Below are 15646 nucleotides of genomic sequence, written 5' to 3'. Positions count from 1 at the left end.
ATTGTGGTTGGTTTTACAGAGTGTGGTTATAATTAGTAATTATATTCACGCAACTGTCAATAATTAGTAATAATTGTTTACCTAGCCAATGTGGTTGGTTTTAAAGAGTGTAGTAATTATTTACGACTGTAAATAATTATTAATAATTGTTTATGTAGCCAATGTGGTTGGTTTTACAGAGTGTGGTAATAATTAGTAAGTACACTATGCAACTATAAATAATTAGTAATAATTGTTTATCTAGCCAATGTGGTTGGTTTTACAGTGTGGTAATAATTAGTAATTATATTTTCGCAACTGTAAATAATTAGTAATAATAGTTTACCTAGCCATTGTGGTTGGTTTTGCAGAGTGTGGAAGTAATTGGTAATTATATTTACGCAAATGTAAATAATTAGTATTAAAAGTTTACCTAGCCATTGTGGTTGGTTTTACAGTGTGGTAATAATTAGTAATTATATTTACGCAACTGTAAATAATTAGTAATAATTGTTTACCTAGCCAATGTGGTTGGTTTTACAGAGTGTAGTAATTATTTACGCAACTGTAAATAATTATTAATAATTGTTTATGTAGCCAATGTGGTTGGTTTTACAGAGTGTGGTAATAATTAGTAAGTATACTATGCAACTATAAATAATTAGTAATAATTGTTTATCTAGCCAATGTGGTTGGTTTTACAGTGTGGTAATAATTAGTAATTATATTTTCGCAACTGTAAATAATTAGTAATAATAGTTTACCTAGCCATTGTGGTTGGTTTTGCAGAGTGTGGAAGTAATTGGTAATTATATTTACGCAAATGTAAATAATTAGTATTAAAAGTTTACCTAGCCATTGTGGTTGGTTTTACAGTGTGGTAATAATTAGTAATTATATTTACGCAACTGTAAATAATTAGTAATAATTGTTTACCTAGCCAATGTGGTTGGTTTTACAGAGTGTAGTAATTATTTACGCAACTGTAAATAATTATTAATTATTGTTTATGTAGCCAATGTGGTTGGTTTTACAGAGTGTGGTAATAATTAGTAAGTATACTATGCAACTATAAATAATTAGTAATAATTGTTTATCTAGCCAATGTGGTTGGTTTTACAGTGTGGTAATAATTAGTAATTATATTTTCGCAACTGTAAATAATTAGTAATAATAGTTTACCTAGCCATTGTGGTTGGTTTTGCAGAGTGTGGAAGTAATTGGTAATTATATTTACGCAAATGTAAATAATTAGTATTAAAAGTTTACCTAGCCATTGTGGTTGGTTTTACAGTGTGGTAATAATTAGTAATTATATTTACGCAACTGTAAATAATTAGTAATAATTGTTTACCTAGCCAATGTGGTTGGTTTTACAGAGTGTAGTAATTATTTACGCAACTGTAAATAATTATTAATAATTGTTTATCTAGCCAATGTGGTTGGTTTTACAGAGTGTGGTAATAATTAGTAAGTATACTATGCAACTATAAATAATTAGTAATAATTGTTTATCTAGCCAATGTGGTTGGTTTTACAGTGTGGTAATAATAAGTAATTATATTTTCGCAACTGTAAATAATTAGTAATAGTTTACCTAGCCATTGTGGTTGGTTTTGCAGAGTGTGGAAGTAATTGGTAATTATATTTACGCAAATGTAAATAATTAGTATTAAAAGTTTACCTAGCCATTGTGGTTGGTTTTACAGTGTGGTAATAATTAGTAATTATATTTACGCAACTGTAAATAATTAGTAATAATTGTTTACCTAGCCAATGTGGTTGGTTTTACAGAGTGTAGTAATTATTTACGCAACTGTAAATAATTATTAATAATTGTTTATCTAGCCAATGTGGTTGGTTTTACAGAGTGTGGTAATAATTAGTAAGTATACTATGCAACTATAAATAATTAGTAATAAAAGTTTACCTAGCCATTGTGGTTGGTTTTACAGTGTGGTAATAATTAGTAATTATATTTACGCAACTGTAAATAATTAGTAATAATAGTTTACCTAGCAATTGTGGTTGGTTTTACAGAGTGTGGTTATAATTAGTAATTATATTCACGCAACTGTCAATAATTAGTAATAATTATTTACGCAACTGTAAATAATTATTAATAATTGTTTATGTAGCTAATGTGGTTGGTTTTACAGAGTGTGGTAATAATTAGTAAGTATACTATGCAACTATAAATTAGTAATAATTGTTTATCTAGCCAATGTGGTTGGTTTTACAGTGTGGTAATAATTAGTAATTATATTTTCGCAACTGTAAATAATTAGTAATAATAGTTTACCTAGCCATTGTGGTTGGTTTTGCAGAGTGTGGAAGTAATTGGTAATTATATTTACGCAAATGTAAATAATTAGTAATAGCAGTTTACCTAGCAATTGTGGTTGGTTTTACAGAGTGTGGTTATAATTAGTAATTATATTCATGCAACTGTCAATAATTAGTAATAATTGCTTACCTAGCCAATGTGGTTGGTTTTAAAGAGTGTAGTAATTATTTACGACTGTAAATAATTATTAATAATTGTTTATGTAGCCAATGTGGTTGGTTTTACAGAGTGTGGTAATAATTAGTAAGTACACTATGCAACTATAAATAATTAGTAATAATTGTTTATCTAGCCAATGTGGTTGGTTTTACAGTGTGGTAATAATTAGTAATTATATTTTCGCAACTGTAAATAATTAGTAATAATAGTTTACCTAGCCATTGTGGTTGGTTTTGCAGAGTGTGGAAGTAATTGGTAATTATATTTACGCAAATGTAAATAATTAGTAATAATTGTTTACCTAGCCAATGTGGTTGGTTTTACAGAGTGTAGTAATTATTTACACAACTGTAAATAATTATTAATAATTGTTTATGTAGCCAATGTGGTTGGTTTTACAGAGTGTGGTAATAATTAGTAAGTATACTATGCAACTATAAATAATTAGTAATAATTGTTTATCTAGCCAATGTGGTTGGTTTTACAGTGTGGTAATAATTAGTAATTATATTTTCGCAACTGTAAATAATTAGTAATAATAGTTTACCTAGCCATTGTGGTTGGTTTTGCAGAGTGTGGAAGTAATTGGTAATTATATTTACGCAAATGTAAATAATTAGTATTAAAAGTTTACCTAGCCATTGTGGTTGGTTTTACAGTGTGGTAATAATTAGTAATTATATTTACGCAACTGTAAATAATTAGTAATAATTGTTTACCTAGCCAATGTGGTTGGTTTTACAGAGTGTAGTAATTATTTACGCAACTGTAAATAATTATTAATTATTGTTTATGTAGCCAATGTGGTTGGTTTTACAGAGTGTGGTAATAATTAGTAAGTATACTATGCAACTATAAATAATTAGTAATAATTGTTTATCTAGCCAATGTGGTTGGTTTTACAGTGTGGTAATAATTAGTAATTATATTTTCGCAACTGTAAATAATTAGTAATAGTTTACCTAGCCATTGTGGTTGGTTTTGCAGAGTGTGGAAGTAATTGGTAATTATATTTACGCAAATGTAAATAATTAGTATTAAAAGTTTACCTAGCCATTGTGGTTGGTTTTACAGTGTGGTAATAATTAGTAATTATATTTACGCAACTGTAAATAATTAGTAATAATTGTTTACCTAGCCAATGTGGTTGGTTTTACAGAGTGTAGTAATTATTTACGCAACTGTAAATAATTATTAATAATTGTTTATCTAGCCAATGTGGTTGGTTTTACAGAGTGTGGTAATAATTAGTAAGTATACTATGCAACTATAAATAATTAGTAATAATTGTTTTGTGGTAATAATAAGTAATTATATTTTCGCAACTGTAAATAATTAGTAATAGTTTACCTAGCCATTGTGGTTGGTTTTGCAGAGTGTGGAAGTAATTGGTAATTATATTTACGCAAATGTAAATAATTAGTATTAAAAGTTTACCTAGCCATTGTGGTTGGTTTTACAGTGTGGTAATAATTAGTAATTATATTTACGCAACTGTAAATAATTAGTAATAATTGTTTACCTAGCCAATGTGGTTGGTTTTACAGAGTGTAGTAATTATTTACGCAACTGTAAATAATTATTAATAATTGTTTATCTAGCCAATGTGGTTGGTTTTACAGAGTGTGGTAATAATTAGTAAGTATACTATGCAACTATAAATAATTAGTAATAAAAGTTTACCTAGCCATTGTGGTTGGTTTTACAGTGTGGTAATAATTAGTAATTATATTTACGCAACTGTAAATAATTAGTAATAATAGTTTACCTAGCAATTGTGGTTGGTTTTACAGAGTGTGGTTATAATTAGTAATTATATTCACGCAACTGTCAATAATTAGTAATAATTATTTACGCAACTGTAAATAATTATTAATAATTGTTTATGTAGCTAATGTGGTTGGTTTTACAGAGTGTGGTAATAATTAGTAAGTATACTATGCAACTATAAATAATTAGTAATAATTGTTTATCTAGCCAATGTGGTTGGTTTTACAGTGTGGTAATAATTAGTAATTATATTTTCGCAACTGTAAATAATTAGTAATAATAGTTTACCTAGCCATTGTGGTTGGTTTTGCAGAGTGTGGAAGTAATTGGTAATTATATTTACGCAAATGTAAATAATTAGTATTAAAAGTTTACCTAGTCATTGTGGTTGGTTTTACAGTGTGGTAATAATTAGTAATTATATTTACGCAACTGTAAATAATTAGTAATAGCAGTTTACCTAGCAATTGTGGTTGGTTTTACAGAGTGTGGTTATAATTAGTAATTATATTCACGCAACTGTCAATAATTAGTAATAATTGTTTACCTAGCCAATGTGGTTGGTTTTAAAGAGTGTAGTAATTATTTACGACTGTAAATAATTATTAATAATTGTTTATGTAGCCAATGTGGTTGGTTTTACAGAGTGTGGTAATAATTAGTAAGTACACTATGCAACTATAAATAATTAGTAATAATTGTTTATCTAGCCAATGTGGTTGGTTTTACAGTGTGGTAATAATTAGTAATTATATTTTCGCAACTGTAAATAATTAGTAATAATAGTTTACCTAGCCATTGTGGTTGGTTTTGCAGAGTGTGGAAGTAATTGGTAATTATATTTACGCAAATGTAAATAATTAGTATTAAAAGTTTACCTAGCCATTGTGGTTGGTTTTACAGTGTGGTAATAATTAGTAATTATATTTACGCAACTGTAAATAATTAGTAATAATTGTTTACCTAGCCAATGTGGTTGGTTTTACAGAGTGTAGTAATTATTTACGCAACTGTAAATAATTATTAATAATTGTTTATGTAGCCAATGTGGTTGGTTTTACAGAGTGTGGTAATAATTAGTAAGTATACTATGCAACTATAAATAATTAGTAATAATTGTTTATCTAGCCAATGTGGTTGGTTTTACAGTGTGGTAATAATTAGTAATTATATTTTCGCAACTGTAAATAATTAGTAATAATAGTTTACCTAGCCATTGTGGTTGGTTTTGCAGAGTGTGGAAGTAATTGGTAATTATATTTACGCAAATGTAAATAATTAGTATTAAAAGTTTACCTAGCCATTGTGGTTGGTTTTACAGTGTGGTAATAATTAGTAATTATATTTACGCAACTGTAAATAATTAGTAATAATTGTTTACCTAGCCAATGTGGTTGGTTTTACAGAGTGTAGTAATTATTTACGCAACTGTAAATAATTATTAATTATTGTTTATGTAGCCAATGTGGTTGGTTTTACAGAGTGTGGTAATAATTAGTAAGTATACTATGCAACTATAAATAATTAGTAATAATTGTTTATCTAGCCAATGTGGTTGGTTTTACAGTGTGGTAATAATTAGTAATTATATTTTCGCAACTGTAAATAATTAGTAATAATAGTTTACCTAGCCATTGTGGTTGGTTTTGCAGAGTGTGGAAGTAATTGGTAATTATATTTACGCAAATGTAAATAATTAGTATTAAAAGTTTACCTAGCCATTGTGGTTGGTTTTACAGTGTGGTAATAATTAGTAATTATATTTACGCAACTGTAAATAATTAGTAATAATTGTTTACCTAGCCAATGTGGTTGGTTTTACAGAGTGTAGTAATTATTTACGCAACTGTAAATAATTATTAATAATTGTTTATCTAGCCAATGTGGTTGGTTTTACAGAGTGTGGTAATAATTAGTAAGTATACTATGCAACTATAAATAATTAGTAATAATTGTTTATCTAGCCAATGTGGTTGGTTTTACAGTGTGGTAATAATAAGTAATTATATTTTCGCAACTGTAAATAATTAGTAATAGTTTACCTAGCCATTGTGGTTGGTTTTGCAGAGTGTGGAAGTAATTGGTAATTATATTTACGCAAATGTAAATAATTAGTATTAAAAGTTTACCTAGCCATTGTGGTTGGTTTTACAGTGTGGTAATAATTAGTAATTATATTTACGCAACTGTAAATAATTAGTAATAATTGTTTACCTAGCCAATGTGGTTGGTTTTACAGAGTGTAGTAATTATTTACGCAACTGTAAATAATTATTAATAATTGTTTATCTAGCCAATGTGGTTGGTTTTACAGAGTGTGGTAATAATTAGTAAGTATACTATGCAACTATAAATAATTAGTAATAAAAGTTTACCTAGCCATTGTGGTTGGTTTTACAGTGTGGTAATAATTAGTAATTATATTTACGCAACTGTAAATAATTAGTAATAATAGTTTACCTAGCAATTGTGGTTGGTTTTACAGAGTGTGGTTATAATTAGTAATTATATTCACGCAACTGTCAATAATTAGTAATAATTATTTACGCAACTGTAAATAATTATTAATAATTGTTTATGTAGCTAATGTGGTTGGTTTTACAGAGTGTGGTAATAATTAGTAAGTATACTATGCAACTATAAATAATTAGTAATAATTGTTTATCTAGCCAATGTGGTTGGTTTTACAGTGTGGTAATAATTAGTAATTATATTTTCGCAACTGTAAATAATTAGTAATAATAGTTTACCTAGCCATTGTGGTTGGTTTTGCAGAGTGTGGAAGTAATTGGTAATTATATTTACGCAAATATAAATAATTAGTATTAAAAGTTTACCTAGTCATTGTGGTTGGTTTTACAGTGTGGTAATAATTAGTAATTATATTTACGCAACTGTAAATAATTAGTAATAGCAGTTTACCTAGCAATTGTGGTTGGTTTTACAGAGTGTGGTTATAATTAGTAATTATATTCATGCAACTGTCAATAATTAGTAATAATTGCTTACCTAGCCAATGTGGTTGGTTTTAAAGAGTGTAGTAATTATTTACGACTGTAAATAATTATTAATAATTGTTTATGTAGCCAATGTGGTTGGTTTTACAGAGTGTGGTAATAATTAGTAAGTACACTATGCAACTATAAATAATTAGTAATAATTGTTTATCTAGCCAATGTGGTTGGTTTTACAGTGTGGTAATAATTAGTAATTATATTTTCGCAACTGTAAATAATTAGTAATAATAGTTTACCTAGCCATTGTGGTTGGTTTTGCAGAGTGTGGAAGTAATTGGTAATTATATTTACGCAAATGTAAATAATTAGTAATAATTGTTTACCTAGCCAATGTGGTTGGTTTTACAGAGTGTAGTAATTATTTACAAACTGTAAATAATTATTAATAATTGTTTATGTAGCCAATGTGGTTGGTTTTACAGAGTGTGGTAATAATTAGTAAGTATACTATGCAACTATAAATAATTAGTAATAATTGTTTATCTAGCCAATGTGGTTGGTTTTACAGTGTGGTAATAATTAGTAATTATATTTTCGCAACTGTAAATAATTAGTAATAATAGTTTACCTAGCCATTGTGGTTGGTTTTGCAGAGTGTGGAAGTAATTGGTAATTATATTTACGCAAATGTAAATAATTAGTATTAAAAGTTTACCTAGCCATTGTGGTTGGTTTTACAGTGTGGTAATAATTAGTAATTATATTTACGCAACTGTAAATAATTAGTAATAATTGTTTACCTAGCCAATGTGGTTGGTTTTACAGAGTGTAGTAATTATTTACGCAACTGTAAATAATTATTAATTATTGTTTATGTAGCCAATGTGGTTGGTTTTACAGAGTGTGGTAATAATTAGTAAGTATACTATGCAACTATAAATAATTAGTAATAATTGTTTATCTAGCCAATGTGGTTGGTTTTACAGTGTGGTAATAATTAGTAATTATATTTTCGCAACTGTAAATAATTAGTAATAGTTTACCTAGCCATTGTGGTTGGTTTTGCAGAGTGTGGAAGTAATTGGTAATTATATTTACGCAAATGTAAATAATTAGTATTAAAAGTTTACCTAGCCATTGTGGTTGGTTTTACAGTGTGGTAATAATTAGTAATTATATTTACGCAACTGTAAATAATTAGTAATAATTGTTTACCTAGCCAATGTGGTTGGTTTTACAGAGTGTAGTAATTATTTACGCAACTGTAAATAATTATTAATAATTGTTTATCTAGCCAATGTGGTTGGTTTTACAGAGTGTGGTAATAATTAGTAAGTATACTATGCAACTATAAATAATTAGTAATAATTGTTTATCTAGCCAATGTGGTTGGTTTTACAGTGTGGTAATAATTAGTAATTATATTTTCGCAACTGTAAATAATTAGTAATAGTTTACCTAGCCATTGTGGTTGGTTTTGCAGAGTGTGGAAGTAATTGGTAATTATATTTACGCAAATGTAAATAATTAGTATTAAAAGTTTACCTAGCCATTGTGGTTGGTTTTACAGTGTGGTAATAATTAGTAATTATATTTACGTAACTGTAAATAATTAGTAATAATTGTTTACCTAGCCAATGTGGTTGGTTTTACAGAGTGTAGTAATTATTTACGCAACTGTAAATAATTATTAATAATTGTTTATGTAGCCAATGTGGTTGGTTTTACAGAGTGTGGTAATAATTAGTAAGTATACTATGCAACTATAAATAATTAGTAATAATTGTTTATCTAGCCAATGTGGTTGGTTTTACAGTGTGGTAATAATTAGTAATTATATTTTCGCAACTGTAAATAATTAGTAATAATTGTTTACCTAGCCAATATTGAGTAATTAGTGCAATAACCAGGACATAGCATATAAATAATTATTTACTTATTTATTTCCTTTTTAATTAGTAACTGCTCATTGATTGACATATGGACATATAAGCTATGCATTTGCACATACTGTGGTGTTGCTCTGTGATTGGTCGACACCTCCACGACATCTTCCCTTCGCGACCAATAAGTGCTGTGGCAAAAATGTGACACTTTTGCTAACGACAACTATGAGGCAATAAAGGCTTTTGCCTTAATAGCAGTAGGTATCTGCAATAAAGCATTGCTTGCAAATGTACAAAACATTTCTGGAAAACACTGTTTTAACAGCTTGATATCAGTTGGCAGTTGTAATTTGTAACCCTTACATTATACTATTGTTTGTAATGCGGCAGAGCATTCTGGGCTTGCTGTACCTCTGCCACGGGTCTACCCGGTACTGCACTACTTCCGGGACTAGCTAAGCGACTCACGGTTTTTGGGGGAGGACAATCACAACTCAAAGATGAGGCCAACTAACTTTTTTCATTCGAGCTCACTGCTATCCATGTGCCTAACACAGCAATCCTCTCAATGCCTGTCTTATTGCATTGTTGGGCGCCTCGTGCATGCAGTGACACCTTGGGTTACTTTTTCCGCATGTCATTGCATGTGAGTCCATTATTTGAGGCAATAAAGAATGGTTTGATTAAGAATCCCCTTCAAGGGATGTGTCGAGATTTGGTAAACCATAGCTCAAGTGCTACAAACAAAAAACGGTGGACCGACGCTGTTTCTGCAACAACCGATAAGTGGCACCACTTGGGCATACATTTTTGATGGGATCGAACTGCAGTTCCTTGTCAATTTATCGCTTCTCGGCCTTTTGGCTAAGATGGCCTTTTGGCTAAGATCAAAGTGTAGTAGTATCCTGGACCCTTGGACCCCCTGCTGACCCTGGACTCATGGACCATCCGGACCTGCTGTTCTTGGAACCCCTGCTGTCCCTGGATTCCCGGTTGCTGTGAGAGCTTGGTGAGAGCTCTCTTTTTTTTACTAGTTCATTTAGTGTTTCCTATCCCCATTGTTGGCTTGTTTATGTAGTATCTGGCAGTGTTTTTTGTCCTTCAAGTGTTCTTTTTTCTTAATTTGCTAGTTTTTTTGTTGTTTTTTTTGTCCTTCTAGTTTTCATTTTTTTTTTGCTTGTTCTTTAACCTCTCCGTTCTGTTTGTGCTCACATTCTTTGCAATCGGTTTATTCATGTAGTGCTTTCTGCCCTTAAACTTTTTTTTTCTTTTTACGTCTTTGCTAGTTTTTTTTTTTTTTACTTTTTTGTTTGTGTTCAAATTCTTTGCCATCCTTGTTGGTTTGTTCATGTAGTATCTGCCGCTGTTTCTCGCCGGTTGTGCCTTTAATTATTATTATTTTATTACTTTTTGTTGCATTGCCACCAGTTTTTTTTTTTTCTTTTTTTTTTGAGAGCTTAGTGCGAATTCTTTGCATGTGTGCCCTTTTATTTTAGTTGAGGTGCTGATTTATTGGGTTCCTGCAATGTGATTTCATTGACAAGAGCCGTTTTCCAGTCAAGTGTGGTGTTTCCCATGTTTCGCTCCTGTTAAACCTTTTTTTTTTTTTTTTGAGCTTGGTGAGGGCTCTTTGCCGCGTTTGCCTGGTAATTGAGTGACGATTTTTATTAGTTGCTGCGTTGCTCTTTTTCACTTGTATTGTGTCGAGGGTGATTTGTGTGTGGTGTTTACTGGTGTTTCTCTCCTGTTCAGCTCCATCTTTTGCTTTGCTTTGCTACGAGCTTGGTGAGGGCTCTCATATTGTTTTTTTTTTTTTTTGGTGTTGAGCATTCTCTCTTTTTTTTTTTTCTGTGCGCACTTTGGTTTTTCAGTCTCATTATTAGTGTATGTTAGCTGTTCTTTCTGGATAGTCTTTTTCCCCGTGGGAGCTGCAGCGCTGACCTCTTCTGCGGAAGGAAATCCATTATCGCAGTATGTCGCGCGGTACACCCCGCCATTTCTTCCAGACGACCGCCGCTGCTAGAAGTGATGTCATCGCCTCCGACAAGCAGCGCCTTCACCGCCAGCAGAAGCCGCATTCCAGTCCGATCGCCGTCTACCAGTCCAAGCCCGGCCAACAATGAAGAACCGCCACAGCCCGGATCGCAACCTCGCCGTGATGGGAACAGCCTTACGCTGTTCTTTCCTCTGGCGAGGACGTTCCGATGTACGGAAGAGGGATGCGCTACCGCGTACTCCCCGGTATTGTGGACGTCCAGGCGGCAGTCCCTGACTCGGCATCTTGAAAGTGAGCATGGGGTGCGCATAAGCCAGGTCACGCATTTTTGCACTCTCTGCCACAGAGAGGTCGGTCCTCGGCCAAAAGCGCATCCCTGTCTTACTGGAGAGAAGCTCGAGGTGGCCAGCACTGACTTGCACAGCCACAAGTGCGGTGATTGCCAGCTCTCTTTTCCATCGAAAAGAGGGCTGGAAAATCATCACATGTGGCACCGCAAACAGACTGCCATGCAGGCATTACCGCCTCGTCCCGTGCCACCGTTAGCGGCGACGAGAAGACTAAGACGAACACCATCACGGGACGCCAGACCACCGGATCTAGAGCCCCCACAAGAAGAGGACATCAGCCAAGACGCAAGGACACCACCAGCAACGCCTCAACAAGACACCAATGTGGAGGAAGCGGGCCAGGAAGAGCCACGAACGCTAACCCCCATCTCTCCTCCTCCAGAGAGCAGCACCACGAGAGCAGCAACACCAGCACTAATTTTTCCCACCTCCCCATCCCAGCAGGATGACCAGGGAATTCCCGTGCCTGCCAGCAGCACACCCAACAGCAGCAGGGAGATGGAGAATTCACAAGATTCTCCTTCCTTGCAGGTAGGCGACGGACAACGGGCTCACCTGTCAACAATCAGCGAGGAAAGCAATACATCGCAGCTTCAAGACGACGACGGCGGCGGGCACCATGACGCAACTGCCACCCAGGGAGCACTAACTGATTCTCTTTCTGATGAACTGGAGTGCGAGGGCATACTCGTCGACCACACCAGGCGCCTCCGGTGTTTGCTGCGTGAGCCTGCGTCTGCTGAGGGTTGGGATGGTTTTCTTTCCATCTTGGAGGAGGCCATCACCGAGGTTGGAAAGGCGGTAAAGCTGCCGAAGGCTCCGGCCGGAGGTAAGCCGCGCCGTCCGACCAACCCCGACAACGCTCAGCAGATCCAGTCTCTTTACCGCAGGAATCGCCGCCGAGCAGTACGCCTGATTGTGGACGGCGAGTCGCCTATGTGCACGGTTCCTTTACAGGATCTCGAGGACCACTTCACTGCAACGTGGGGCCCCAAGGAGGTGGACACCAGCCTTCTTCTCAACAAGGCCAAGAGCAGCGACCTCACGGAATTCCCTCTAGACAAGTTCACCGAAGAGGAGGTCCTGACGAAGCTGAGGAAATGTGAGAACACCGCGCCCGGCAACGACCGAATCACCTACCAGCACTGGAAGACGACAGACCCTGAAGCAGCCTTCCTGACAGCAGCATTCAACGCCTGCCTCAAGTTCAAGAGAGTGCCCCCAGCATGGAAGGAGTCCCGGACCATCCTCATCCACAAGAAGGGACCTGTGGAGGACGTCACGAACTGGCGCCCCATCGCACTCGGGTCGACGATTTCAAAGCTGTATGCTGGGTGTCTCGCCACTCGGCTGCAGCGATGGATCGCTGAACACGAGCTGCTCTCTCGTTGTCAAAAGGGGTTCCTGCCGCACGATGGTGTGTTTGAGCACAACTTCGTGCTGCAGGAGCGCCTCGACGCAGCGAGGGGTGGCGGTGGGGAGCTGTGCGTGGCGTTCCTTGACTTCAGCAACGCCTTTGGATCTGTCGCCCACAACGCCCTCATCGACGCACTACGTGGAGCAGGCGCCGGCAGCGACTTCTGTTCGATCGTCGCTGACCTCTACAGGGACAACACCACCACCATCGTAGGACAAGAAGGGTCAACACGGCCGATCGCTATTTCTGCAGGGATTCGACAGGGATGCCCACTGAGCGGGCTCTTGTTTAATTTTGTCATTGACCCTGTTTTGCGTGCTGTGCAGGGAGGCGAGAGGCAGCACAACATCCTGGCCTACGCCGATGACCTCACCCCCCTGGCCAATGACCCGGAGATGCTTCAAGCCCGCATTAATACTGTTGAATCCCTTTCTTCTAGGCTGGGATTACAGCTTAACCCAGCGAAGTGCCGCACTCTTCATCTGAGCGGCAAAACACCGGTTGGTACAAGACTGACCCCTTTCTTTATTGCAGGAGCTGAGATCCCAATTATCCAGGATTTTGAAAGCCAGACGTTCCTGGGCCGCCCTGTAGGGTTCAACGTCTTCCCGGACAGAGCTACTGTGGACCAGGCCATCAACACCGGCCGCCGCCTGCTTAGCTCAATGCTCGCCCCTTGGCAGAGATTGGACGCTGTGAAAACATTTGTATATCCAGCGCTCAATTTCTCCATGCGGTGCGGTGTGTTGGGCAAGTCAGAGTGGGCGCGCCTCGACGATGCACTGCGGCCACTAATCAAAAAATCCCTTTATCTTCCAGGAACCGCAGCCAATGAATACCTCTACGGCAGTGCAGCATCGGGCTCGGTCGGCATCCCCCTCGCAGCGGAGGTGAGCGACATCTGCCGCATTGACAATGCATTTAAGCTCCTCTCCTCTCTTGATCTAGAGGTGCGAGATCTAGCGCTGCATGCCGTTACTGCCATCACGACGAAGAGACTACGCCGACCAGCCACGGATGAGGACATCGCTGCCTACCTGACAGGGGAGACGGAGGGAGACTTCCGAGCTAGGGCAACGCAGCTTCAGTCTGTATGGACGGAGGCTCGCAAAGCTTCCCGGCGCCTGGCGGTCACGTGGGAGATGCAAGAGGGGGGCCCCAGCATCACTCGCGCCGACGTGACCGTCACGCAGAAGCAGCGCACGAAAGTGGTGAGGACACTTCGGAGCATCGCTATGCGCGCACGAGATCACAATCTCCACGAAAAGCCTAACCAGGGGAAAGTGATGGAGTGCGTAGCAGCCGACCGTAGCAGTTCCCACTTCATGAGGACGGGGCGCTTCACTCGCTTCTGCGATTGGCGCTTCGTGCACCGTGCGAGGCTGAACCTGCTGCCCCTCAACGGAGCCAGGCCGTGGGATGTCGCTGCTGACCAGCGGTGTCGGAGATGCGGGCAAGACAAGGAATCCCTCCCGCATGTTCTCTGCCACTGCATGCGCCAGAGCGTCGCCTACACCAGCCGACACAACAGGATCGTCGACCGGCTGAAGACAGCCGCTGAGAAGCGATTCACCGTCACCCATGAGAACCGGCCCGTGGGTGACACGAACCTCCGCCCAGATCTTGTTCTGGCGCGCGGGGAAACAGCGATTGTCATCGATGTCACATGTCCCTTTGACAATCGCAAAACCGCCTTCGATGCTGCTACGGGAGAGTAAGATCGCCAAGTACGAACCCGTTCGCCAATACCTGCTCCGGAAATTCCAGCGGGTCAGCATCGAGGCAGTCGTTGTTGGGGCCCTGGGCTCCTGGGACCCCAACAATGACAAAGTGATGAGGCGCCTCTGTAGCAAACGCTACATGCGTCTCTTCAAGAAGCTGGCGGTGAGCGATACCATCGCAGCTTCTCGTGAAGTCTATGCTAAACACGTAGCTGCAAATTGAAGGGCTCGCACTTCGGTGGACTTCAGCAGCTCGAGTTAGAAAGACTTCCTACACGCACAACAATACACTCACCCCACACCAGGAATAAAACTTTACAGATGAGATTTCCCCTAAAAAGGAATGAACAACAACAGTAGGTGTCTGCAATAAAACTGCTAGGAAATGTACAAAACATTTCTGAAAAACACTCTGTTCTTAACAGCTTAATATCTGTTACGGGTTCTAATTGTACCCATGATATTAAACTGATTTTTGTAGCGCGGCGGAGTGTTCGGGGCTTGCTCCAACTCCGCCACGGGTCGACCCGGTACTGCACTACTTCCGGGACCGGCCCAGCATCTCCCCCTTTTGGGGGGAGAAGGCACAATTGAAAAAAAAACAGAAAAACTGCTTTGTTTTGTTCTAGAAATTTTTGGACTTTTTTTTTCCGACTTTTTTTTCCGACTTTTTTTTCCGACTTTTCTTTCCGACTTTTTTTTCCGACTTTTTTTTCCGACTTTTACTGTTATGTGGTTGGTTTTACAGAGTGTAGTAATTATTTACGCAACTGTAAATAATTATTAATAATTGTTGCTCCAACTCCATCGCTTCTCGGCCTTTTGGCTAAGATCAAAGTGTAGTAGTATCCTGGACCCCTGGACCCCCTGCTGTTCCTGGACCCCCTGCTGACCCTGGACCCCTGGACTCATGGACCATCCGGACCTGCTGTTCTTGGAACCCCTGCTGTCCCTGGATTCCCGGTTGCTGTGAGAGCTTGGTGAGAGCTCTCTTTTTTTTACTAGTTCATTTAGTGTTTCCTATCCCCATTGTTGGCTTGTTTATGTAGTATCTGGCAGTGTTT

The 15646-nt window shown here is 37.3% G+C and overlaps 2 pseudogenes; both read left to right on the top strand.

Moving 5' to 3' along the window:
* The first annotated feature begins 9392 nt into the window (after positions 1-9392).
* LOC146171180 (U2 spliceosomal RNA) lies at positions 9393-9563 on the top strand (annotated as a pseudogene).
* Positions 9564-14973: 5410 nt separating this feature from the next.
* LOC146171179 (U2 spliceosomal RNA) lies at positions 14974-15146 on the top strand (annotated as a pseudogene).
* The last annotated feature ends 500 nt before the right edge of the window (positions 15147-15646 follow it).

Source organism: Amblyomma maculatum, unplaced genomic scaffold (genome assembly GCF_055883805.1).
Source record: "Amblyomma maculatum isolate TAMU_Amacu unplaced genomic scaffold, ASM5588380v1 scaffold_23, whole genome shotgun sequence".
NCBI lineage: Eukaryota > Metazoa > Arthropoda > Arachnida > Ixodida > Ixodidae > Amblyomma > Amblyomma maculatum.
The sequence above is the reverse complement of the archived record's forward strand: the minus strand, read 5'-3'. Positions and strand labels throughout refer to the sequence as shown.